Source organism: Panthera leo, chromosome D1 (genome assembly GCF_018350215.1).
Source record: "Panthera leo isolate Ple1 chromosome D1, P.leo_Ple1_pat1.1, whole genome shotgun sequence".
NCBI classification, from domain to species: Eukaryota; Metazoa; Chordata; class Mammalia; order Carnivora; family Felidae; genus Panthera; species Panthera leo.
The window spans coordinates 5611234-5637732 of record NC_056688.1 but is presented as its reverse complement, the minus strand read 5'-3'; the positions used below and the strand labels follow the sequence as shown (position 1 = coordinate 5637732).

Here is a 26499-nt window from a genome sequence, read left to right as displayed (position 1 = left end):
ATGGATGAGATCACCCACCTCTAGTCTTTCCCAGACCCAGTAGATCCCAGAAGTATTGTTACTGTGACTTCTTAGAAACCAGAAATCATGTATTTGGAGAAGTAACCATGAATGTAAGGCAGCCCTTTTATAACAGCTCACCAAATGTGAGTTTAAAATAAATAGAGAAAAAGAAAGCTTCAAAATGTGGTACAATCCTATTCCTGGAGTTAGGGCAAATTAGATATTATGAGTGTCCTTCTGACTAAAATTATTAAAATGCTGTGTTAAAAATATTTTTAAAATATTTAACACTCTTTAAGATTTCTAAAAACTACTAAGCACCTCACTGAACTATTAGGAAAGAAAAAATGTGCCAATAATGTTGCATGTGTAGATTGAGAAAATTTCAGTGGGGAATTTAAATTAATTGCTCTGTCATGAGAAGTGATAGTAGGAAACTAGGAAACATTAGTTCTTTCTGGAGGAAGTCAACTTCAATCCCTCTTGCAAAGAATATCCATATCTTTGGATATATCCGTATTTGAATATATGGATATCCGTATCTGGGGACTGAGTGACTAATACTAAAAACAAAATAAAACAACCCCTCACCTCCCCCACAAAAAAATAACCCTAAACCCACACGTTCATGAAAGAAATCAAAGTATTATAGGTAAGAACCAGTGGGAACAATAGCTAAGAAAACAGTGAAGTGTTATCAGATTATCAAAATTTTCAGACAGAATCAAAATGACAATGTTTAATATAAGTAAGAAAATAAAGAAGAAGCTTAAAAACACGACACAGGAACAGTAGATGTGAAAAAGAACCAGAGAACCCCTAAGTAATCAACATAATACTTAAGAAAATGGCTGGTAGATGAATTTAAAAGCAGATTAGACAGAGCTGAAGGAAAAATTAGTATACTGAAACTTAAAGCTGAAGAAATTACCCATTATCAGGTCCAGAGAATTAAAAATGTGGAAATATGAATAAGATAATGTAAAATATAAAATGTGTGGGAGGAATGGAAGACAGAGTAGGAAAATATATGCTCAGTTGGGGTTTCACATGGAGTTACAGAGGGAATGCAAAACAGGGCATTTTTTTTTTCCTGGAACAGTAAAAGACATCAATCAGTTCTCAGACCCAGTAATCCTAAGGGATTCTACGAAGCCAAATCATAGGAATTCAAAACTGAACATGTCTTAATAATTCTGTAGTGTGTCGGAGAAAAGAGGGACTTGATACATGACGAAGGTGAAATTGATTTGTGGGGAAAGAATGGGCTATTCCATCAAAGGTTGGAGGACAACTGTTTATCCATGTGGACAAAAGTATTAAAACTGGATCTCTACTTCACGAAGCTGTACAGAATATAATTCCACCTGGGTTAAATTCAACCTGGGTTAAAGACCCACTATAAGGTCTTAAATTTATAATTTGGGAGTTTTTAACTCAGCGTAAGGAACATTTTTTTTTTGTAAACTAGTCAAGTCAAAACTTACCAAATCATACAGGAAAATAGGTGTAAATTTTTCTACACTGAAGTTAAAACCTTCCTGCTTATCAAATAACACCTAAAAAGAGAAAAAGATAACCACAAACTAGGAGGGTTTTTTGCAACACATTTAACCATTAAAAGTATCTTTGGTTAACCTCACGAGTAACGGGATGACTGTATATCGGTAGCACCATCCTGTAGCATTTCTACCTACTAGTTTGGCACAACTTTGAAGCTCTGACACTATCAGGTTGGTGAGGATCTGGAGCAGCGGGAAGTCACACACAGCTGGTGGGAGTGCGCCGTCCCAAGTACGGTATATTGTGTGTGCCTTAGTTTGTGCTTTGCCTACATCCCAGCAACCTCGCCCCTACACGCTTGCTCAGGGAAGAACGTGTTCAGGTGTAGCACAAGTCACAAGATTATTCACAGCAACACCTTGATAAGAGTTTCAAACTGGAAATAACTCAAATAACCATCTAATAGAAAGGATTGCCTATAAAAAATATGTATATGTACGTGTGTATGTGTAGACACACACACACACACACACACACACACACACACACACACACACACACCATACACACCATACACTTGGGAAAATGAATGACTTCAGCTACTGACACCAACAAGGATGAATATGTCAAAAACATAATCTTGAGCAAAAGAAGCAAGTCTGAAAAGAAGGCTGTAGCCTTATCCCACTTAATTAAGTCTCAAAACTGGGAAAGTGGGAAAAATATGTTATTTAGAGATAGCTGCATTGCTGGAAAAAGGGTAAAGGAAAAAAAAAAGGGAGTGGTTACTACAAATTCAAGATGGTGCTTAACTCCAAGGGAAAGGAAGAAGATGATGGGAAGAGAGAGGAGGCAGGAAGGAAAGTGCAGGTAGGATTGTAGTGCAGAATCACCCATTTTACTAATGTTCTTTGATGTTTACATATATGTTTACATTTGGCAGTTTTAAAAAGTGGAAAGGGGGTGCCTGGGTGGCTCAGTCGGTTAAGTGTCCGACTTCGGCTCAGGTCACGATCTCGCGGTCTGTGAGTTCCAGCCCGTGTCGGGTTCTGTGCTGACTGCTCAGAGCCTGGAGCCTGCTTTGGATTCTGTGTCTCCCTCTCTCTCTGCCCCTCCCCCGTTCATGCTCTGTCTCTCTCTGTCTCAAAAATAAATAAACGTTAAAAAAAAAAAAACAGTGGAAAGAGAAAGGGTTTTCTCACCATTCTCATCAGCAATAAAAATAGGAAAACATTGAGCATTCAAAAAAATAGTTTAAGTCCCCTCAGGACATAATTATCCAGTTATTCAAGTATAAGAATGGCACTTCTACCACTGCCAGGAAAACAAAGTGATGCTGTCTCAGATCTGCTTCAAACTGCAAATATACACAGTCCAGACTGAGTTCCTATAAGTTCTTAAATTTTCAAGACTGCTAGCTGGGCAGTCTTATCACTTGGGATTGTTTTTCTATGTTGGATTTTCTTTTATAGGAGATATCGTGTTTGTATTGATTCAGCCTTGTCAAAGCAAACTTAAATTACCCTAGAACAAAACCAGGGAATCATGCATTACGGTATGCTCCTCCATATTTTTATCTGTGGTATGTAACATTACTCTGTCTTATGAATCAGATAGTCTTATTAAATCAGAAGAGGAAATGTCTATAAAGATTTAATAAGAATGCAGAAAGAGAATTCAAAATCATAAAACCACTTTAATAATTTTAGCTTCATTACTTATTCATATTATTTGCGTGGTTTGAGATTGTTTTTGGCATATTAATTTGACTTTGAATTGGCTTCTAAGTTGGTGCCATGGGAACATTTCTAAACTTATTGAAAGAATCTTTTATTAAAAATGCTTGGGTGTGGGGCGCCTGGGTGGCCCAGTCGGGTAAGCTTTTGACTTCGGCTCAGGTCATGATCTTGCGGTCCGTGAGTTCGAGCCCCACGTCGGGGTCTGTGCTGACAGCTCGGAGCCTGGAGCCTGTTTCAGATTCTGTGTCTCCCTCTCTCTCTGACCCTCTCCCATTCATGCTCTGTCTCTCTCTGTCTCAAAAATAAATAAACGTTAAAAAAAAAATGCTTGGGTGTGCAGTAGGGTTGATATGTGATCAGCTGATTGTTTACTTCAAACTATGTAAGTTTAGGATGCTTAAAATTTAAGCTATTTAAGTTGTAATAGTTCAAAATAAAGTTCCCTCAAACCTTTCATATTTTGAAAAATTAATTGATAATGTGTACATGATTTTATAAGTCTTTCAGGTACCTCTCATTACAGGAAATATGTACCTGAATTATCAGTTATAAGTCCTTGAAGGTGATTGGTAATATCCTTGAATCATTAACTGTAAAATTGGTTTAGTTTAAAAAATTTTTAAAGTAACAAAAGAATATAGTATTTCAGTTATTCATTTTATAATATTCACAGAAATTATTTTTTATAAATACTCTAATGAGACTCACAAGCTCATTCCACACTGTAGCTACAAAGCATACACAAATATGGTCCATTTGGAAAAATAATCCCAAAGTGACTTTAATTAAGTCTGCTTTCATAGAGGGAAGCAAACCCTAAGAGACTTAGCCATAGAGAACAGACTGAGGGTTGATGGAGGGCGGTGGGTGGGGGATGGGCTAGATGGGTGATGGGCACTAAGGAGGGCCCTTGTTTTGATGGGTACTGGGTGTTGTATGTAAGTGATGAATCACTAAATTCTCCTGAAACCAATGCTACACTATATATTAACTAATTAGAATTTAAATAAAAATTTGAAACAAACAAAAAGCTGCTTTTAAAATTAATGATTAGAATTTTTAATATTTTCTCAATATGATGTTTATTCTCCTGGCTGAACTTATAATGTCAACATTATGCTTATTCCACTCCCCCCGTGCAGAGGAAATCTGATTTTCTTACATCTTAAACTTAACTCTTGAAGAAAAGTACTATCAAATTTATATTCTTTGCCCTTTGTTTGAGCTAGCTATATTGTGACTTCACTAGAAAATTGTATGACTTCATGCTGTTCCTTAACCTTGTGACCCTAATCTTACCAAAGTATTTTGAACAGTTTTTAAGGCTGAAAGGCTTTTACTAATAATTTAACCACTGTTTGATTAAAATAACAAAATGTTTATTACTGCTTGTGCTTTATTCCTTAGAAATAAAAATGTGGGTAGGAAAGAAAAGCTGCATTGATGGACTAGAGAATGTGATTATATAGATTTTGGAAAGACCAGTGGCATTTTCACGATTTCAGGCTTTTGAAGAAGATTGAGTCAGCGTGTCCAAATATCTAAGTTTTACTTCTGAACTTCAGTTTTTAAAAAATATTTGCATTGAATTTCATCACACAGGCACACAAATTCAAATTCGCTTCATTAGTTTAGAGAACAGTGCATTTTATATAATGAGGCAATTATACAGAGATTGTGAAAGAGAGTTTAAAAAAAGACAATGTGTAATCATGTTGTAATACTAATGTGTCTAGCAATCTTAATTGCAAATCAGGGAAATGCTATGAATCTTCTCTAACCGCCTAGTCCAAAGGCAGGAATATTAACATACAATTTATGTATACTACAATTTGCATGTAATACATTAAATTGTAACTTGTGTAAGCTTCGACTGAATCTTCTAATGAGTTTACAGGATTTTTTGAGATTATGAAATAATTATTCTCCAATTAATTTTTAAATACTTGTTATTTATAAAGGAAATCTGATGTTGTTACTTTAATATTTGGAGGGATTTGTTCTCTGCAAATACTGCAGTATTCACTTAACCCCATGAGATTATAGCCCAAGATTGTATTTAGGGAAAAAAAAAACCTAATTATTTGGTAATTTGATTCTCTGTGATTCTTTGAGAAGTGTTTATGTATAAAATTCTAATTTTATTTTTCACCCTGAAGTGTGTATTGGACTTACCGGAAATGTTCTATCTCTAGAACTTAAACCTAAGGGTTCAGAAGTACTACTTGGGCATTGTGGGAACTCACTAAGATAGCCCAATTTATTCTCACCTCCTGTGTTTATCCAGTAGACACGTTTGAAAGTACTTTTAATCTTTTAGGTAATGCAGATAGTTGCAGTTTTGGTAAATTACTGTTTTATTGTAGCAGTAATATACAAAGTTACTATTCCTGGTGAAATTTATGGCTAAATGTATTTTCTAATACATCACTTTGTATAGTGAATTTATATGGTACTAGAAATGTGTTTCTGTGTCTTTAAAGAATATGTTTAGAGTATATTTTCACTGACAGTTTACCAGTACAGGAGGTTACAATAGGTTCTCTTTTATACTTTGCTTCTGTTTAATTATTAGAACTTTAAAGTCTGTATATTCTCTTCAGCTCTTCTAACTCACTAACACTCCCCTCAACTGGTTATGAAAATCATTCATTAAACCCGCCCCCTTGATACTTCATGTTGTCAGAGCAGTTTGTAGTTTTTTTAAGTTTCCATTCGTCTGACAAAACTTTTCATACTGTTTTTATTTCCTTGACGGTATCAGCCATCTTTAAACTCTTTGCTCCATAAATACCTTCTCTAGAGCCTCATGGTCTATGATATTATCTGTGCTTTCACTTATTTTTTAGTCATGTTACTTATCTACTGTGTACCTAATTCTTGTTACTTTTTGTTTGTGTGCTGGAGATTGTGTATGAACAGTTACAGAATCATTTGAGAAGTGGAATGATGTTACCCTCCTGCAGGGAAATTTTATGTGTTCTTCGGGTGGGAGGAATTGCTCGGGGCTCTAGCAATCAGGGTCACATGATTTAATGGCAGGCATCCTTCTCCAAGGGGGCCAGTTACTGATTCACCTTATATTTTTGGTATCACCCTTATACCTGGGGTGTTGGCTCCTAGGGTCTCATCTTAAAAGTATGGAGGGTTTACCAAGGTGTCCCCCTTGGCCATCCTCAGACTTGGGTATTTGTCCCCGTAGTTCTGTAGGTACCGTTAGAGTCCCAAAAGCATTTCTCTAACCTCACTCCCTTCTGAAGTCACAAGATGCCTGTAGCGGACAAGCACCCTCAGATTTAGTAATGACCTCTCACTGAGCTTCATCTTCGCCCCCTCCCCCCCATCTTGGTGTCATATTCTTTTCATTGCCTTGTGAGCTGACCTGCAGAGGGGTATTCAGATTATATAACCTGCTCTTCCTAGAAATAGAAGTTCAAAGTCATGTACATTTTTTGTAAGAGTTTTATTACTAATAATGATTCATCCTCACTAATCTACATTTGTGCCTATTTTCAACCCAAGTCACAGATGATACTATCTGTAAATAGAAAAGACCAAAACATCTAACTGTGTTTAAACTAGCCACTGCAGAATAAAATAAATATCTGTTGAAGCACTTCGCAGTGTGCCAGGCAGTCGCCGATCCAAGGACTTGGCATGTGATAGCTCTACTGAGTCTTACGAACCTAGAAGGGCTCTATTGATATTATTTCAGTTTTACAGTTGAAGGCAAGAATAAGAAACATTCGTTAACCTGAGCTCCTAATTGCACTCTATAGGGCTTGTTAAATAGAAGTGTGGTAAATAAACTTCATATTGTCACAATTTTCTTACTGTGTAGAATCTGTTAAGTTAGACTTTTCATGGCTCTAGTCAAGAAAAGTTAAACTACCGTTAGGTGTCCTCTTGAAGAGAATGGAAATAAGTAATCTATTTAAGAATTATTCCATCCAAAACGATTAATTTTTTAAATTATGAAATGAGGGAGATAAGTTCCGTGATGTGTGTGTGGGGAGGGAATGGCTGTCATTTCATCCTTATTTTGAAAATCACAGTCACCAGCCAGATTGGGTGAATCCTTAGCCACTATACTTCATTGTTTTTTCTCTGTTTATTGTCCCTTTGGTTATTGTGGATTGTGACACAGAAGATGTATGTTTTAAAATGTTTACATTTTTTCCTAAGATAGTCTTTGGATTTAAACATCGTGTCTTATATTCTAATTCGTTATTTTTATGTTTTGAGCAAGAAATTTGTTTTAGTCATCGAATTGCACTTCTGGCCCGATGCTGCAGTTCTGAGCTGTAATAGAGCACACCTACTGCCTTGCAATCCTTCTATAAAATGTTGGCATAATGAATTAATAGACCTTAATATTTATGCTTTGCGCATGTCAATGAGCTAGAATTCCCTTCCTGGTTTGCTTTGGCTTTTGTCTTTAATCATGACTGGTTCTCATATAATATAGTTAGACTGATGATCACATTTTTCATCTGTGGAAAAAATAGTTTGTCAGGCACACACTTCTGAAAGGGCTGGCCTTATTGAAGAGTTTTGTCATGATATTTGTCAAACAGATTTTCTAAGAAGTCCTTTCGTGAAAGTGTTTGCATATTTTTGCTACATGCAAACAATAGCAGTAATACGTGTGTGAAAGGAAAAACAAAGCCAAGCAACCAAGGGAAAGTTAAATTGTTTGGGTGGAAACTGTGCACATAAAATACAAAATTGCTTAGCCTGGTTTTGTGTACTGGTTTTTACACTTCCGCATTTTCACAAGAGAAATGCACTTTAGTGGAGACACACTTTAAATGTTTTATAAAGTTATGCCGTTAAATCATGTCACGATGGGGTAAACCCTCCTCAAGAAGATATAATCTGTTTCATTTATTTTAGCCTGTCTGAGAGAGGGTCCCTCCCAGGAGTGTTTGTACAATGTCCTAAGAGGAGACTAGAAATTATATTAGTAAAGGTGCTCCTTTTCGTTTGATTCTTGTATCATGTGCTTTAGAGTGTGAAGCCTCCAAGCAGTTAGGTAGCTCATATTTTTATTTATCTGAGTTTTATGTAAAGAATAAGAATCTCTGTCTGTCAAGTCTTGCTCCTAAAAAGACATTAAGATGTGATTTTACCAACCTATTGTGAGGGCAGTTAGCCCATTATATTTTAGAATATGGTCTCTCTGGTGTTATTGACCAAGAAGGTTTTTCTTTTTTACTGCCAGTTTAACTTACTCTCTTTTAAAGTTAATTGTGACATGTGCATATGCCAAGGCCAGCAGCTTGAATCTTATAATACCACCACTGATGTGAAGATAGCCAGATGGAATAATATGTGAGAGAGGAACGTGCTCTCTGCTTGCTAACCGTACTGTTAGGATTTATGTTTTTGATTTGTCACGCTGTCTTGAAATCTAATATCTAGCGCCAAATAAAAATGTAAAAATCATTTCAAAGTAACTTTATTAGTTTTCCAAAATCACAAAATGTCAAATGACCTCTGAAAAATGACACACGGAAGAAAGTCACATCACCTGTAATTTACCAACCAACCATCACCACATATTAAATTGTGTCGTATATTAGGACATCTGGGTGGCTCAGTCAGTTAAGTGTCCAACTTCAGCTCAGGTGTTGATCTCACGGTTTGTGAGTTCAAGCCCCACGATGGGCTCTGTGCTGACACCTCACAGCCTGGAGTCTGCTTCAGATTATGTGTCTCCCTCTCTCTCTCACCCTCCCCCACTCACATCTGTCTCTCTCTCTCAAAAATGAATAAATGTTTAAAAAATTAAAAAAAATAGTGTTTATTCTTGAAGGCTTTTTTTTCTCCTATGAATATTCAAACACATGGAAATAGAATATACAGACTTGAAGAGTAGATTCTTTTAAAAATTGAGAGGACTTCATTCAATAAAGTGAAATTATGTGACACTGTATACCATAGATGTACCTAAGCACACTGGTGAGACTTGGTAAGTCTTAGGAGGCATCTCTCATTGTTCTTAACTCACTTTGATTTTGCATTTGAATTTTTGAGTCATAGAAAGGCAACTCTTGAATCACCTGAGTTGCAAAAGTGGTAGGAATAATTCAGTGTCATGTGTGCTTTTAAAAGTCTGTTACCCTTTGTGTTGATATCATGCCAGGCATATGGTAATTGTCTGGGTCACCACTATAATATTCCTTATTTGGAATGTGGTTTCCTAGCAACTCTTGCTTTTTCCTAATGGCTGAATTGATTTCTGCACATTTGTAATGCTTCCCACAGCATCAGAAATTGTCACCCTGTGTGCAAATATTACAAGATCAAATTTACATGTAGATTCGGTTCTAAGAAATTATTCTGCTTTACCGCTTGCGTTTAATGTGCTCATTCAAAGGTTAAACCAACCATAAAAAAATAAATTTCGCAAAATCTGATGAATGCAGATCGCGCTCTTTGGTGAAACATGGTAATTTTGACGACAGTGTCCGAAATACGTTTGAGTAGTTTCTAGTAGAAGGCCTGCTGAAGTTGAAGAAATGGACTAATTTTGATGGTCAAATGACCAGAGAATCAGCAGGTGGGTACGAATATTGGCCTGGACTCTGCTTTGAATGTCTCAGGGGACAAACGACTTTTACTCTGGAGGTAGTTTGCAGTTTGCTGATTCTGGGTGATCCTTGCTGGAGTATTGCCAGGAGTGACTTTTATTCATGTGTTTAACAAATGGACTTTGAATACTTACCATTTTCTAGACAGTTGGTTAGGCACTGGGGATGTAAGGGTAATTAAACCAGATATGGTCTTGACCCTCCCAGAAATTACAGTCTGGAACCAACACCTATGTCACGTGGAAAAAGAACGGTGGATTTTTCTCAGTACTGTTTCCATCTTTCTATCAAGTGAGAAATTTGCATTAGGCTTTTGAAAAGACTTGGCAAAGACTTTAAATTCTTCTTGGAATACTCAAGATGTTGCTGTACATTCAGATCTTCATTATTTTGATTTCTTTGTAGATTTTGTTTGTATCTAGGAAAGTGGAGTTGAGAGACATTGTAAACCAGCTATGCACTGGGTTGGTTTGTAGTTTATATAGCATCTCATTCAGTCTACACAGCAACCCTATGAAGGGTACAGATGTAGTTCTTATATACTTTAAAGATCAAGAAATAAAACATCAGGGGTTAAAAAATAAGTGTAAGATCATGGATAAAATGATATGTATATTGTACGTCTTCTGTATGCCAGACTTTGTGTCGAGTGCTTTATACACTTTATGTCTTTTAATCTTGCTCACTCCTCAAAACCCTGCAGAGTAAATATAATCTTATTATTTCTGTAATCATATTTTACCTTTAAACAATTGGAGCTTCAGAAGTTTACATAATTTGACCAAGATCATACAGCTAGTCAATTGCAGAACTAAATTTGAACACAGATCTATCTTCTTGAAAAAAAAAATCTTTGAACTTCTGCTATACCAAACTGGCCAGGACCTCGCCAGAATGTTCAGAGTAGAATTCTATTACCTGAATATTTAATAAGAATTGCCTTTCATTGAGCACTTATTATGTGCCCAGCATTATGCTAAACTAAAGTGTGTGCATGCTCCCTTTTCCTCTCATCTGTCTGTCCATCTATCTATACACACTCCTATGTACCTACACACATATATGTAATTTATTCACACATATACATGTGTCTTATAAGCATGTCTTCATATTGGTGAAATATATACAGGTATTGAATGTTACCATGTAAGTCCTACAGCAATCATGGACCATGAATAAGGTATCATCCTTATTTACAAATGAAAAAAACAGGACTCAGAGAGGTTAAGGGAGTTATTGTCAACTAAGAGTAAGTAGGTAAGTAAGAGTAGATTCCTAATTGGAATTTAAATCTGTTTGACTTCAAAGTCCCTCTCTCTAACCATTTCCCTAACACTGCCTCCACAATATAATTAGAATGTATGATTTCTAATCTTAGGACTAAGCTAATCACTTTAATCTTCCTTGAAAAAGAATGACTGCTTTTCTCTCTTCCTTAAGAAATGTTCAGATGTATCAGCAGTGCAATGACTTGAAGGCATTCTAATTTGAGACAAACCCTAGTGGCTGTAACTGTGCACAAAGATGTGGAAATGAGGATAATTATGTCTGCATTTAATATAGAGAGTTGAAAATTGGTGGTTTTCTAAAATTTCACAATCTCTGAAGGAAACGTTAAGTTGCGGATAATACTGAAATATGAACTTCTGTAATATTAGCTTCTTAGGAGAAATAGAAGATGTTATCTCTTCTTTGTGGCAATACAATAATCCCAAACTGGGAAAACAGAGATTTCAAACCACAACAGAAAATCCAAAAGAAATATTGTTCTTTAAGACATATTGTTTTCCAGATGGTATCAGTTGATTCTTTTGTATATTAAGTTATCCAGGATCGCTTTTATATTTACAATAACCAAAGCCCTGATGGGAAGTGGGAAAATGTAGTAAAATAGTTTGATCACTCAGCCAGCAAGCATTTACTGAATCTCTCTCATGGACAAAACTACATAATTGAGTTGCAGACTAAACTGCGGGAGTGCCAAATACTAATCTGCTTTTCCTTGGCTCTCATTAAGTAAAAATTCTGTCTACACAATACCACAACATCTGGTCACTTAAATCCATTCAGTCAAAAATGCAATTAGCCGCCCAGATTTTCAGACTCTAGGATTCCATTCAACTTGTTTGCTTTAATTATTAGTTTATCTGAAAGCTGTGTCAAACAGTCAGTAGCCTATATTTGGTTATTTCAACATGCTTGGCAAGCACCTTACCTAAGAAAAGGTACAGACATGGAAGAGAAAACCCAAGTCCTGCTTCTCACGGGCCCTCAGTCAAGTGTTTGTACAGACCCGTGTGGTGTTCTACTTCTCCTATTCTGTTTACCTTCCCTACCCCTAGCCCACCCTACCCCCCAGACCCCACTTACTCCCCTTTCTCTGCCAATTTCATAAAACTGCTTGTCATTTTCCTATGGGCTACCTTAGATTTATTTACACAAAATAATATTGTTATAAATAATGCACATAAAACTGTTGATACTGGTTCACTTAGGAGAAGTGGCTTTTTCTACCTTTAACCCTGAAGTTTTATATTTGTTTACATTTTCCAAATATGTGCATGAATTACTTTACATATTCATTTTTCTTTTTTTAAGTGTATTTATTTATTTTGAGAGAGAGAGAGCATGCATAGCAGGAACAGAGAGAGAAGAAGAGACAGAGAATCCCAAGCAGGCGTCACGCTGTCAGTGCACAGCCTGATATTGGGGCTCGAAATCACTAACTGTGAGATCATGACCTGAGCCAAAATCAACAGTCAGACGCTTAACTGACTGAACTGCCCAGGTGCCCCCTGCATGTATCAGTAAGAGTATACAGGCAGCACTATCATGGACTTCTATTCTTTCCTTCTTTATAAGTATCTATAATTTTAAAAACATAAATATATCTTAAAAATGAAGTAAGCACAAACTTTCACCTATGTATTCAGTTCATACAGAGTAATCAGCAGATAATGCTTAAAACTGAACAGGGTCATCAAGATAAAAAGCTTCTGCACTGCAAAGGAAACAATCAACAAAACTAAAGGCAACTGATGGAATGGGAAAAGATGTTTGCAAATGACATATCGGACAAAGGGCTAGTATCCAAAATCTATAAAGAACTCACCAAACTGCACACCGGAAAAACAAATTATCCAGTGAAAAAATGGGCAGAAGACATGAATACACACTTCTCTAAAGAAGACATCCAGATGGCCAACAGGCACATGAAAAGATGCTCAGCGTCACTCCTCATCAGGGAAATACGAATCAAAACCGTACTCATATATCACCTCATGTCAGTCAGAGTGGCTAAAATGAACATATCGGGAGACTACAGATGCTGGAGAGGATGTGGAGAAACGGGAACCCTCTTGCACTGTTGGTGGGAATGCAAACTGGTGCAGCCACTCTGCAAAACAGTGTGGAGGTTCCTCAAAAAATTAAAAATAGACCTACCCTATGACCCAGTAATAGCACTGCTAGGAATTTACCCCAGGGATACAGGAGTGCTGATGCATAGGGGCACTTGTACCCCAATGTTTATAGCAGCACTCTCAACAATAGCCAAATTATGGAAAGAGCCTAAATGTCCATCAACTGATGAATGGATAAAGAAGTTGTGGTTTATATATACAATGGAATACTACTTGGCAATGAGAAAGAATGAAATATAGCCTTTTGTAGCAACGTGGATGGAACTGGAGAGTGTTATGGTAAGTGAAATAAGTCATATAGAGAAAGACAGATACCATATGTTTTCACTCTTATGTGGATCCTGAGAAACTTAACAGAAGACCATGGGGGAGGGGAAGGAAAAAAAAAGTTACAGAGAGGGAAGGAGGCAAGCTATAAGAGACTCTTAAAAACTGAGAATAAACTGAGGGTTGATGGGGGGTGGGGGGGAGGGGAAAGTAGGTAATGGGCATTGAGGAGGGCACCTGTTGGGATGAGCACCGGGTGTTGTATGGAAACCAATGTGACAATAAATTTCATTTAAAAAATAAATAAATACAAAATAAATGCTAAAGAAGAATTTTAAAACATGACCTGAGCTAATAACCATTATCTGCTAATTAATAAACAATTATGTTAATGAACAACAAAAAAACTGAACAGGGTCAAAAACATTTATTGGCTAAAAATTATTAGGAACATCAAATCTTTTTAACAAAATGGGGCATTAAAGCATTTGGCCAGGAAAATGAGGGTTGGTAGAAATAATGGTCATAAAAGAAAACTACACTAGCAGAAATTAATATAAATAAATATTTGATTACTGAGTCACAAGTCATGACTGCAAAATTTAAAATGGGTAAGAACTGATGCCATTTAAAATATTTTCAGAGGAACACAACTAGAAATGTAAAATATTAGAATCAATTTAACTGTGTTATACAGAGCATAGATCAAGGAATTAAATTTACTTAACAGCAGTTCAGAAAATAATTCCTCATGATAAACTTCAGCATTGGTAAATTTCTGCATTCAATTGAATTCCTTTGCCTGGATCCAGATGTCTCAAACTATAACTCTTTTATTAGTTATAGTAATTACCTGATGTTGTAGACATGTTTGCTCAATAAATTGAATTAAAATTTACCCAGTGGTGGGAGAAAGGAGAGAATTTAGTTGTTATGACATTGATAGCTATCATATCTTTGCTTGTATGTATATAATTTCTTCTCTCTGATCCTTCATTGTACAAGTAATATGGTTTTATATTTGCCATATTTTTGCCACCATTTACCTGGCGTACCACTAGATACACTGACTTCTGGAGTCTGTATAAATTTATAGTGGTCTCTATTTCCTTTATATTATCTTCTCATATTCTTCTTTTCTCCGTAAATTTGCGTATTTAGAATCACATGTTTTGAAAATTGCTAAACGTATCCCAGTGCTAAATTTACCACTTAAGGCAGAAATTAGTAATTGTGGTACCAAAAGTACAATGAAGCTAAGTGGAACTTCTTCATCATGCCGTTATTGAGAATATATATTGTGACGTTATGATACAGTGTGATGTCTGCATTGTATGCAGTGGGGCATCCTGTGCTATATTGAAATCACTTTACTCTTTAGCTATGCTATTACAGCATATTACGTGTGTTAAAAGTTTAAGCATAATATAACTTTTTGTCTTTACTGAACTGGGGCTAAAATGCCCTTCCTTTCCCCTCACCCCCTTTTACTCTAGTTTAGCCAGAATAACCAGAGATGATAATTATATAGGAACTTAGGAAATTCACTTGTATTTAATTAATTGGTATTATAGTTAACTATTGGTAATTGTTAAGATTTTAAAAAATAGAACATTTGGAGGACAGTTCTCTCATTCCACATACAATAAAACAGGTATAAAACATTAGGTAACTCATTGGCAATGGAATCTCAACATTTGAGATTTACCAAGAAAGCTAATGAAGAAGACAAGGCCAGACAGAAGCAGGAGAAATAATTTTATAGTTTCTGTTTTTTCCCAGTAGCTGCTCATTATGATAGAAGAAATATCACTTGGAGTCTTTTTGAGGTTATTATGTAAAAGAAGTAGAAAACATTGCACAAAGCTGTGTCAGGAAGTCCAATTATTTTGACCTCTTGAGTGTCATTTCTCTATTAGTAGAATATTACCATTTTTACTGTTTAGTTCTTATAAAAAACTATTTTCTCCCAATTCCTGAGTCTTCCTTCAGTGAGAGACTCTCATGATTTTGGGGGCAACTGTTCATGTAGAACTTGGTCAAAGATGACAAGTAGATTTCTTCTTTTAACCTTCAGCTTTTCTGTTAGGGTCGGTCAGTTGTTAGCTTGCAAAAGGGAAAACACCAATATGTCAGTACCCTTCTGTATCCCCATGCCTCTTCCGTTGCATCTCTAACAACATGTTTACTTTTGAAAATAGTAGAGTGTCCTGATGTGTCTTCAGGTATGAACATTTTTCATATTTCTTGTATTTGTTGTCATCTTCAAATGTGTGAAAGAAATTGATTACAGAAAAATGATTTTTATTTACACTTTGCCTAAGTATCAAGTTACAAATACTATGAATTTATAATAGGAAGCTATTCTTTTACTTTAGTAAAAGGGAAAATTTTGACCTTTAAAAAAATGTATGCTTACGTGCATAGTTGTACGTTAACCCGTTGTCCGTCAGCCATTTTGTATTCTCCCATTCCCACTGATATCAGCATGACCTGCAAGCCTAATCCTTTCAGAGGTTTTCAGTCTTTTATTTGTCTTCTGGCTATTTGCCTTCTGTTTGCCAAAGGCACAAAGTGAGTGTCTTAAACGCTAGAATTTTATTGTCTCACGGTTTTGTGGCTAGAAATCTCAGATCAAGGCATTGGCAGGGCCAGGAGGCCCCTCTGAAGGCACTAGGAAAGGGTCTGTCTGTAGTTCTTGATCTGGGGACAGCATAACTTCCAGTCTTCACATGGTGCTCTCCTTGCGTGCATGTCTGTCTCTGTCCAGATTTCTCCTTTTTGTAAGGGCATCAGTCTTACTGGATTAGAGGGCCCCACGCATACTCCATTATGACCTCATCTTAACTAGTTCCATGTGCAATGATCCTATTTCCTGCATTATGTTACATTCTGAGGTACTGGAACTTAGAATTTCAACATATGAATTTGGGGCAACACAATCCAATTCACAACACTTTATCTAGCCTAGATCCCATTGTCTCATATCTGACTCAACACTGCTCCTAACAGACCTCTAGTTTTACTCTTTTTTATCTCCTGCCACACTGGACTACCTAAGTAGACCAGTCTGGGTCTGGAATTAATGAGCATTATTGGAGAACATGATGTGATCATGATAATTAAATTATCTGTTACAAACGCATGCCTTTGAACGCAACTGGTCCCTAAATTCTCAGGGGTGTCATTTTACTATCCTCTGGCAGTGACCGTTGCTTAATGTTTTTCACTCTTTAAAAGGGTTTATCTCTTACCCTTGCTACTTTTATTCTCAACAGACTCTTATTTTCCAATGAAATAAAATAATAGAAGGTATCAGTATGAATGACTTCACCTTTTCTTCCACACCACTCTCCTACATAGTCCTTTTTCAAATGTTTTCTCCTTGGCCTCTTTTGTCTCTCCTACTCAGCTGGTCCCCATGTGTCAACAAAATTTCTTCTATTATTAATACGAAATTTTGATAGTCTTTGGAGGCTTTCCTCTCTAACTCATTTTCCTCTCATTTTCCTATTCTATTCATCCTTCTTGGCCAAGTTTCACCGGTGTAAATTCATCAGTGACAATCAGACTCTCTTTAGTGGCAATTAATTGCTTCCTCTTAAGGAAATCCATAACTTTTGTAGCATATAACTGTTGGTATTTAGTATCTCCTATCTTGCAAATAAATCCTTTATGTGTGTTAGAGCCACCAATGATGGGCTCTGAAGTAAAATATCTTGTTACATAACAAGTTAAAGATAACAAAATTTGGGATTTGCCATTAAAAAGAGGTTATGTATACTTCTTTGTATTATGAATTGTACTGGAAGAACTTTTGTATGTTGGATGGTGTCTCCATCTTTGCACATTGTAGTGCAAGCAGCTTATGAATAATTTATTGAATTATATTAAAATTGATACACTAATGCAGAATATTCATTGTGACAAACAGGAGAAAAATGATATCCTGGTATATTTATTCGTTCTTTATTCATTTTTTCATACATCACTTTTCCATCCAAAATATTTACCAAGATGGGACGCCTGGGTGGCTCAGTCGGTTGAGCGTCCAACTTCAGCTCAGGTCAGGATCTCGCAGTTTGTGAGTTTGAGCCCCACATCAGGCTCTGTGCTGACAGCTCAGAGCCTGGAGCCTGCTTCAGATTCTGTGTCTCCCTCTCTCTGCCCCTTCCCTGCTCATGCTCTCTCTCTCTCTCTCAAAAATGAATAAACGTTAAATATTAAATATTTAAATATTAAATATTAAAAAAAATATTTATCAAGATACTACTGTGTGCTTGATACCAGATACTCAATAGGTATAGAAAACTGCAATTTACTATATAATTTTATTCTATAAATAAATCCATTATGATTGTATTTGGCTAGCATATATGACTTTTTATTTTATTTATTTTATTTAAAATTTTTTTTAATGTTTTATTTATTTTTGAGACACAGAGAGAGACAGAGCATGAGGAGGGGAGGGGCAGAGAGAGAGGGAGACACAGAATCGGAAACAGGCTCCAGGCTCTGAGCTGTCAGCACAGAGCCCGACGCGGGGCTTGAACTCATGAACTGTGAGATCAGGACCTGAGCCGAAGTCGGATGCTCAACCGACTGAGCCACCCAGGTGCCCCGTGACTTTTTATTTTAAATTAAAACAAAGGTTTATTATTTCTTGTAGACTTGCATCAATTAAATATATTTGTGAACTTTTCTAATTTTATCTTGAACATTTTAATAATTCTTTTGCACACCTCTCTTCCTTCTCCCCCCATCTTTTTCCTCTTAATTTTTTATTCAAGTATAATTAACACACAGTGTTATATTAGTTTCAGGTATATGATACAATCAAAAATTCTGTACACTACTCAGTGCTCATCATGACAAGTGTATGCTTAACCCCCTTCACCTGTTTCACCTATCCCCCACTCACCCTTCCCTCTGGAAACCACCATTTCTCTATAGTTCAGGTCTGTTTTGTTAGTTTGTCTGTTTTTTTTTTTCCTTTGTTCATTTGTTTTGTTTTTATTTTTTAGTTTATTTATTTATTTTGAGAGAGACAGAGACAACACAAGTGAGGGAAGGGCAGAGAGAGAAGGAGAGAGCAAATCCCAAGCAGGCTCCACACTGTCAGCACAGAGCCCAATGTGGGGCTCATACTCTTGAGCCACAAGATTATGACCTGAGCCAAAATCAAGAGTCAGACACTTAACCAACCGAGCCACCCATGTGCCCCTGTTTTGTTTCTCAAGTTCTACATATGAGTGAAATCATATGGCATTTGTCTTTATTTTATTTCACTTAACATAATACCTTCTAGGTATATCCTTGCTGTTGTAAATGGCAAACATTCATTCTTTTTTCATGGCTAAGTAATATTCCATTGTGTATATATACCCCATCTTCCTTATCCATTCATCTATTCATGGACACTTGGGTTGCTTCCATACCTTGGCTACTGTAAATAATGCTGCAGTAAACATAGGGGTGCATGTATCTTTTCAAAATTTATTTTTTAAAATAAACCAGAAAATTTGTGTAATGTCTGCAAATGGTCTATTAATAACCGTAACTCAGGACCTTGGCTTGTAACATCATACTACTCTTGTCAGTAGTCAGACACATTGGAAACCAGGTCCTTATGTCAAGTCTGAGGATGGGAATCCCTATGGGGCTAGGAAAGTGACATATGGAAGTATTGAATCACTGTATCAAACACCTAAAACTAATGTAATACTGTATGTTAACTAACTAGACTTAAATAAAAATTTTTTAAAAAGAAGAGTGAGGAGCACCTGGGTGGCTCAGTCAGTTAAGCATCCAGCTGTTGATCTGGGCTCAGGTCATTATCTCATGTTTCATGAGTGTGAGCCCCACGCCTGACTTTGTGCTGACAACACAGAGCCTGCTTAGGATTCTCTCTCTCCCTTTCTCTCTGCCTCTCCCCAGCTTGTGCTCTCTCTGTTTCATGCACACACACACACACACACACACACACACACACTTGCACACACACACACACAGAATTGATAAACTTAATAAAAGAAAAATTTTAAATTTTTTGAAAAAGAAAAGTGATATAATCTAATGACCTGATGATTGTCACTAACCAAAGGAGAATAAAACCTCATAGAAGAGTTTCATAAACTGGGCTTAATTAAACTGATCATGTCCAATCCTACTGCACATCCTTTTCTGCCCAAGCTGTCGAGACTCTAGAAATAGAGCAGATTCTTCCTTTTGATTTGTGTACATTTTAATGTCTTGAATCTAGAGGCTACTTCTGAAATTCACTGTAGTTACCAAAGATTGAATAATTATCCCTTTCTCTCATTAACTATTATTAGAGTCATTATCAACCCTTTGCAGTGAAAAGTACAAAATGTACCAATGGTTGGGCTATTCAAACATTTTCCGGGGCAACATTATCCTATCAGGACAGTATCCTTAAAGAGGAGATGTGTGAATTAATATGCAGTGGCACATAGAGCGAATTACCCAGGCATCATCTTTTCATTTAAGGAGCACGCACATGATTAAATTTCACAGTTAAAAATTCATCCTTAAAAGTTAAACTGTAGCAGAATAACGGATTTTATTTTATAGCTGTCAACTTGATTGACAAGTAGGACCCATCAGTATTTTTCTATTCTTATAATTCAGGGACACTCCAGAAATATTTCCTAAGAGAAAACAAAGAAATATATGGAGGAAAAGAAGGAAGGAAACAGCCTTTTTGATTAAGAACATACTCAAGATAAAATATAGACATTTTTCTATACCCACTATGGTGCTAAAACCACTAGGCTGGAAAATGCCTTAGTTGTGGGGTGATTGGTATAAATCAAATACTTCATTCTTATGTAGCAACCATTTATCGTACTGCATAACTCATTTAATTTTTGGTAGTGTCATTCTGCATTTTTATGCAATTGGAATTGGTACTTTATTTTGTAATTGCAGGAAAGGCTTATCTTTCCTGTATAAGAATTCAGAATTTTAGCTTTGTAATAGCTTATTGAAATATTCAATATTTTATTATGTTGTTATTATGGTACCTTCAGTGCTCAGTCTTTACACGTGGCTGTGCTGTATTGGAGGTCATCTAAGCCATGTGAATAGATGTGGTTCTCATCTCCCATTTCCACAGTGAGACGGACAGACGGACGGCACTGCAGCCTTGGAGACTGTGTTCTGTGTGGCATTTTACAGCTTCACGACTTCTGTCCTGGTGTAAGAAAGACGGGAGCTTCATTACCCTCTTTTTAAAATGAGATTTGGTTAACATACTATAACATTCACCTTTATAAAGTGTCGTAGACTCTGGGTCTAAAGTTCTCTTTTCTCTAGCAAAACAGTGGGACGCAGTATTGAAAGTGAGAGATGGCTAATGTCCAGAAAAAGGCAAGAGCTCTGAATAAGGGCCCTTGCCCTGTTTTTATTAGCATCAGAAGGCTTACAAACGTGGCGATGGACATGCACAAAGGGACAATGAATCTGTGAACATGAACTTGTGGACGTGAGGGAAAGGGGGTCTTGAAGATACTCATAGTTAGGGTTTTGGGTTAATGCAAAAAAAAAAATCCAGGCGGGAGGAGGGTTGTTTACAACCCACTTGAGGCAGGCAGCACTTCTGTTTACCTTAACTAGCCTCAGGGATGAGACAGGGGTAAATAACCTCAGGGTTGACAAGGCACCTTTTCTTTTGTTAACCATCTCCTCTCCGGGCTGCTTTGCCTGCAGCGCAGTGGTCCATAGTCCAATTCACCAATTTACCTAACCTGACCCTATCCTCCTGTGAAAGCAGCTTTTCTGCCATAGTAATAAATTGGGGGTGCTTCCACCCTGAACATCTAATCTTGTCTATTTCATATACCTATACATTGGGCACCTTTGTGCCGTACCTATTTTAGGCCTTTGCCCCTCCCTCTCTATTTTGGGGGCTCTGCACTCTCTATTTTGGGGTACATTTGCACCTCCCTAATCCTGGCACCTTTGTGCCTCCCTATTCTCGGGCTGTCTTTGCACCCCCCTATTCTTGGGGTGCCAGTCTGGTTTACCCAAACTCAGGTGTGAGCATTTTATGGTTTTGTATTTGTTTATGCCTTGTTAACCCATTGGTGTAAGCCCGGGGGATTCCTAAGGTTATCCCCACAATAAACTGTACAGCTTGGTGGGCTTTAGTATATTAAATTAGTATTCAAAGTTGTTTGACCATCACTGTCTAATTCCAGAACATTTTCAACACTTCAGAAAGAAATACTGTACTATTAGCAGTCACTTCCCACTTCCCTTCCCTCTCCATGGCCTCTGACGACTTCGAATCTTTCCCTCTATAGACTGGCCTAATTTGGACATTGCATATACATGGAGTCATTTATATGATTCCAGCAAGTGGCCTTTTGTGTCTGGCTTCTTGGGCTTAGCATAAAGATTTAAAAGGTCATCCATGTTGTGGTATGTATCAGAACTCCATTCGTTTTTATGGCTGAATGATATTCTATTGTATGGATGTGCATGCCACGTTTTGCTTATCATTTCCTCAATTGAGTGCCTTTTGGGTTCCTTTTTTTTTTTTTTTTTTGCCACTGTAAATACTGCTGCTCTGAGCATTCATGTACAAGCTTTGATGTGAACATATCTTTTCAATTCTCTTGAGTACATACCTAGGAAAACATTGCTGGCTCATATTAACTCTGTAGCTTTTTGAGGAACCACCACACTGTTGCCCAGAGCAGCTGCACCACCTTGCATCTGACCAGCAATGAGGGTTCCAATATCTATACATCCTCACCAACACTTATTATTTTCCCTCTTGAATGTCATGTATATTTTTTAATGTTTATTTATTTTCGAGAGAGACAGAGACAGGGCAGGACTGGGCGAGGGGCAGAGAGAGAGGGAGACAGAATCCGAAGCAGGCGCCAGGCTCTGAGCTGTCAGCACAGAGCCCAACGCGGGGCTCAAACTCAAGAACTGGGAAATCATGACCTGAGCCAAAGTTGGACGCTTAACCGACTGAGCCACCCAGGTGTCCCTTAAATACCATGTCTGAAAGGACAGTGTGCAGTATTCATCAAATATTTATCATGCAGCCTAATTTTTATGGCATTATTCTAGGATATTCTGCCTTTCTATGTGTTATTGTCACTATTAAGTAGAAATAAGAAAAATATAAAGGAGACTGGAAGATTTGGAAGGGAGCTAATGACCTTCAACCCATACAGGATGGAGCTGAATTCTTATGCGGTTACCTTCAACCCCTACAGGATGCAGCTAGTGGATATATGCTTTTGCCTGCCATAGACAGAGAGCATTCCCTATGCCTTCTAGGAGGAACCCCTGGCAAAGTCCAGTCCACACGGCTCACAGGAGTGTGATCTTGAGATGTAACCTTACACTATTCTTTTCTCCTTCTCATTTCCATTCCCTTTTTCACTCCTGATCCTGGTATCGTCTTCCAAACAAACCACCTACACCTAAGACCTTATCTCAGACTCTAGAGAAAGGCAGACAAAAGCATATATCCACTAGCTCCATCCTATGTGGGTTGAAGGTTACCCCAAGGTTATTAACTGCCTCTCACTTCCAGGCTGCACTAACTCACCCCAGTAAACCCCACAGCGTTAGAGAAACTGCAGGGAAAAAAGTCAAACAAACATACAAACACGGATAGGTGAGAAGATAGCAATGCAGAGTGAGTCTAAGAGCTTCTAGAACTGTCCACAAAACTATGGCTGAACTCCATCATGGTCCAGAGGCTGCAAAGTGGAGCACTGGAAGGACCTGGTAAGCATGAGGCATGTAACATGGCTGCTTCCACAGCACAAAGGAAAACCTGACACCCAAATATCACCTAAAACAATGGATTTCAAGTATTTTTTTCCTTATAAACAACAGTAAGAAAAAATATATCCTGATTCTATTGGGCATACAGAGACAAAAGTTTATTAAACTATATACCCTTACTGTGTACAAAGCAATATAATATTTTCTATTCTGTACTATGCTGTTATTTTGTGCTTAATTTGAAACATGCCATTCATAACTCTCTAAATTATTTTTGAAATTAACCCATAGTTTGGAAAACACTGGCTGAAAAGATAATTAAACTGATTTTCAATAAATTAAAAAATGCTTATTAGTATAATTAAAATCATGTGCCCTGGTGCCCCCACAAGGAAATTTTTAGACATAAAGGTCATATTCTCAAGGTCACTGAAAAGAGTAGACTGAATTCTTAAGAAATTAGAAAACAGGGTTGCCTGGGTTCATGTTCCATGGTTCTGAATTTCATCTGTCAGTGTTTCAGAATCTATAAATGGGTAGAGAACATCTAGCTCCATAAGAGAATGAACAGGGTGGGAACACAGAAGGGCCGAATAATGAGGTGCTGTGTCTCCTGTTTTTCCTTTGGCTGTTTTGTTTCCTGCTGTCCCAATTCATGTGTGGACAGTGAGGAGATGTAGTGCACATCTTGTGCATAGGTACATGCATACATTCACAGCCAGCTGTGTGCGGCTTATCCTTAGAGCTGGCTGGTGTAGTATCTCAGGATCCGTTTGCATTTTATGTTTGTTTCAGGGTTATTGTTTTGACAGTTGTCATTTCTAAGCTTCTTTTCTCCTCTTGTAGAGGAAGAGCTTTTGGTCTCTTAAGAGCAGAGCTCTATTATCATAATAACCTTTCAGAAAAGAGAAAATTACCTGTAATTTTTATGCTATGAAGGTGTATCATAATAATTCAACCACCCACCTTACCCTCCAAATCAAATGGTGATTTTTTTTGTAAAAAAAGAAACTACTTTGTTCTTTCCTATTTCTTTTCTTCATGTTCTTCGGAGGAAATGAGAGCTTGAGAATCTGGGAAATACCACCCAGCTTCTGTGAGCTCTGGCTGCCTGTTGTTACTGTCAGCTATTGTGTTTAAGAATATCATTGTTGGGGTGCCTGTGTGGCTCAGTTGGTTGAGCATCCAACTTGGCTTAGGTCATGATCTCATGGTTCGTGAGTTTGAGCCCCACATGGGGCCCTGTGCTGACAGCTCAGAGCCTGGAGCCTGCTTCGGATTCTGTGTCTCCCTCTCTCTCTGCCCCTCCCCGACTTATGCTCTGTCCTGTCTCTGTCCCTGTCTCTGTCTTTCTCTCTCTGTGTCAAAAATAAACATTAAAAAAAAAAAGAATATCATTGTCACAGGAATCCACAGCACAGCGGTTGTAACACATTCTGATACAAGGGCACTGTTAGGGGGTAAACGAACGAGAGGGATAGGAACCCTCACATCAGCCACAACCTTTCCATAAGGTCTTTTGCAATTACAAACACCACCTTTGCTAGTGTAGACAGCCCCTTCTAAGAGCTCTACCCTCACCTCCCAAGCACTCCTATGAATCTGTCTCATGGAAATGATAACACATGTGTACATGGGCACACATAAACACACACACCACTGAATCTTTTAGTTACCTATTAGTATTAAGGTCTCACAAAATCCCAGTTGTAATTGAATATCGTCCACTTATTGTAGGAAAAAAAACACAGGGACTGCTGGGTTGGGGGGCTTCTTTTGCCATCTGTCGCTGGATGTCTCTGCACCTGGGTTCACAACTATTCCCAAGAAGCGCCTTTAGTAGTAACCCGTAGGTAGCAGTTGTCTTCTTCATGTTACAGTAGAGCTTCTATGATAACAGTTCTGAAGCTGATTTCATGTGATGTTACATGAGTGTCCGTTGAAACTTAAGTTTGGTAATGAGGTAACTTTGGGAAGTGCTGTCCTGCGTGAGTGCTCGTAAAGCAGGTTAGCATCTTCAAGAGTCTGACAAGTCTCAAGGTTCAGGAATTTAACTTTTCAAACCCAGTATTTCCCACATCTATTCATAAAACATCTTTTAATAGCTTGAAAGACAGTGATTATTTTCATAGCTCAGTATGGAAAACAGGGTTCTAACCAGCGTGCCATTTTGTTTTTTTTCCTGGATGACCTTGCCATTGCTTTTTCTAAGATGTTTTTTTATTCTTCTAAGTTCCCTTGAAGAACTTTGTCATCCCTTCAAACAACAAACCTTCCTCTCCTGGATAATTTCTTTATTGTACCACCATTGTCTCCTTTAGTGATATTAGCTGTAAACTACAGGATCATGGCTATTCACACATGCAGATTTAAGAAGTCCCCATATCAATTCTTGATTCTTGTGCTTTGATTCACTTCGTGTATTAGTGTGGTTTTTCATACCCTAAAGGAATGAACTCCTCTCCTTTCCTTTGCCCATCTAGCAGTTTTGAATCACCATTAAAGAGTTGGAGTTGGGTGCTGGAAGGGTGAGGTGTCTACACTGGTTGGGAGAAGGAAAACAGAGGACATAGATGTGCATCTACGTCCTACTTCTCTGATTATAATCTTCATTTCTCCATTCAAATATTATCATCTTCATTTTGTTAGTAGGAGGAATAGTAGTTGGTTGAGTGTTCACTTCATGCCAAGCATATGTGAGAACATATGTCAATGTTAATTTTCTTTAGTCCTCTCAGCAACCCCATAATGTATGCCTTGCTTTTCTCACTTTACAAATAGGCTCACATAAATGAACTGACTTGCCCACTCACATGCTAGTAAATGGCAGAGCCAGAAATCCTATGTAGGTCATTTTAGCACAGAGCTTTTGTCCCTCACTGTGGCCGCTGCTCCCCAGTTTTGCTCTCCTCTTACAAGCCAGGTGCTGATGTGCTTCCAGATTTCAGTAGCTTCCACTCAGGGTTCTGCTTTACCAGGACTGTGTCTGAACCTTGAGCCAAAAAGAAAACACTTTTGTTCTCAAATCTTAACTGTGGGACTAAAGATGGAAACTCACCATGCATTTCTCTAACAGATGTTGATGATGACTATCAAAATAATTGAAAATATCCAATTTTGAAAACAAAGGACTAAAAAAAGGGTATAACTTGAATTTACATGAGATGGTAAACATATTTCCTGGGCTCAAAA

General features: G+C 37.4%; 1 protein-coding gene and 1 long non-coding RNA gene across 2 annotated transcripts in view; one reads left to right on the top strand and one right to left on the bottom strand.

Moving 5' to 3' along the window:
- Positions 1–26499, top strand: part of GUCY1A2 (guanylate cyclase 1 soluble subunit alpha 2) — a 321468-nt gene that overhangs the window by 223183 nt on the left and 71786 nt on the right. The window lies entirely within an intron of this gene.
- LOC122199581 lies at positions 15270–16361 on the bottom strand. The gene is made up of 2 exons (XR_006193575.1): positions 15950–16361; positions 15270–15793 (listed from the first exon to the last, which is right to left on the bottom strand). It is a non-coding gene; the product is annotated as an uncharacterized LOC122199581 (long non-coding RNA).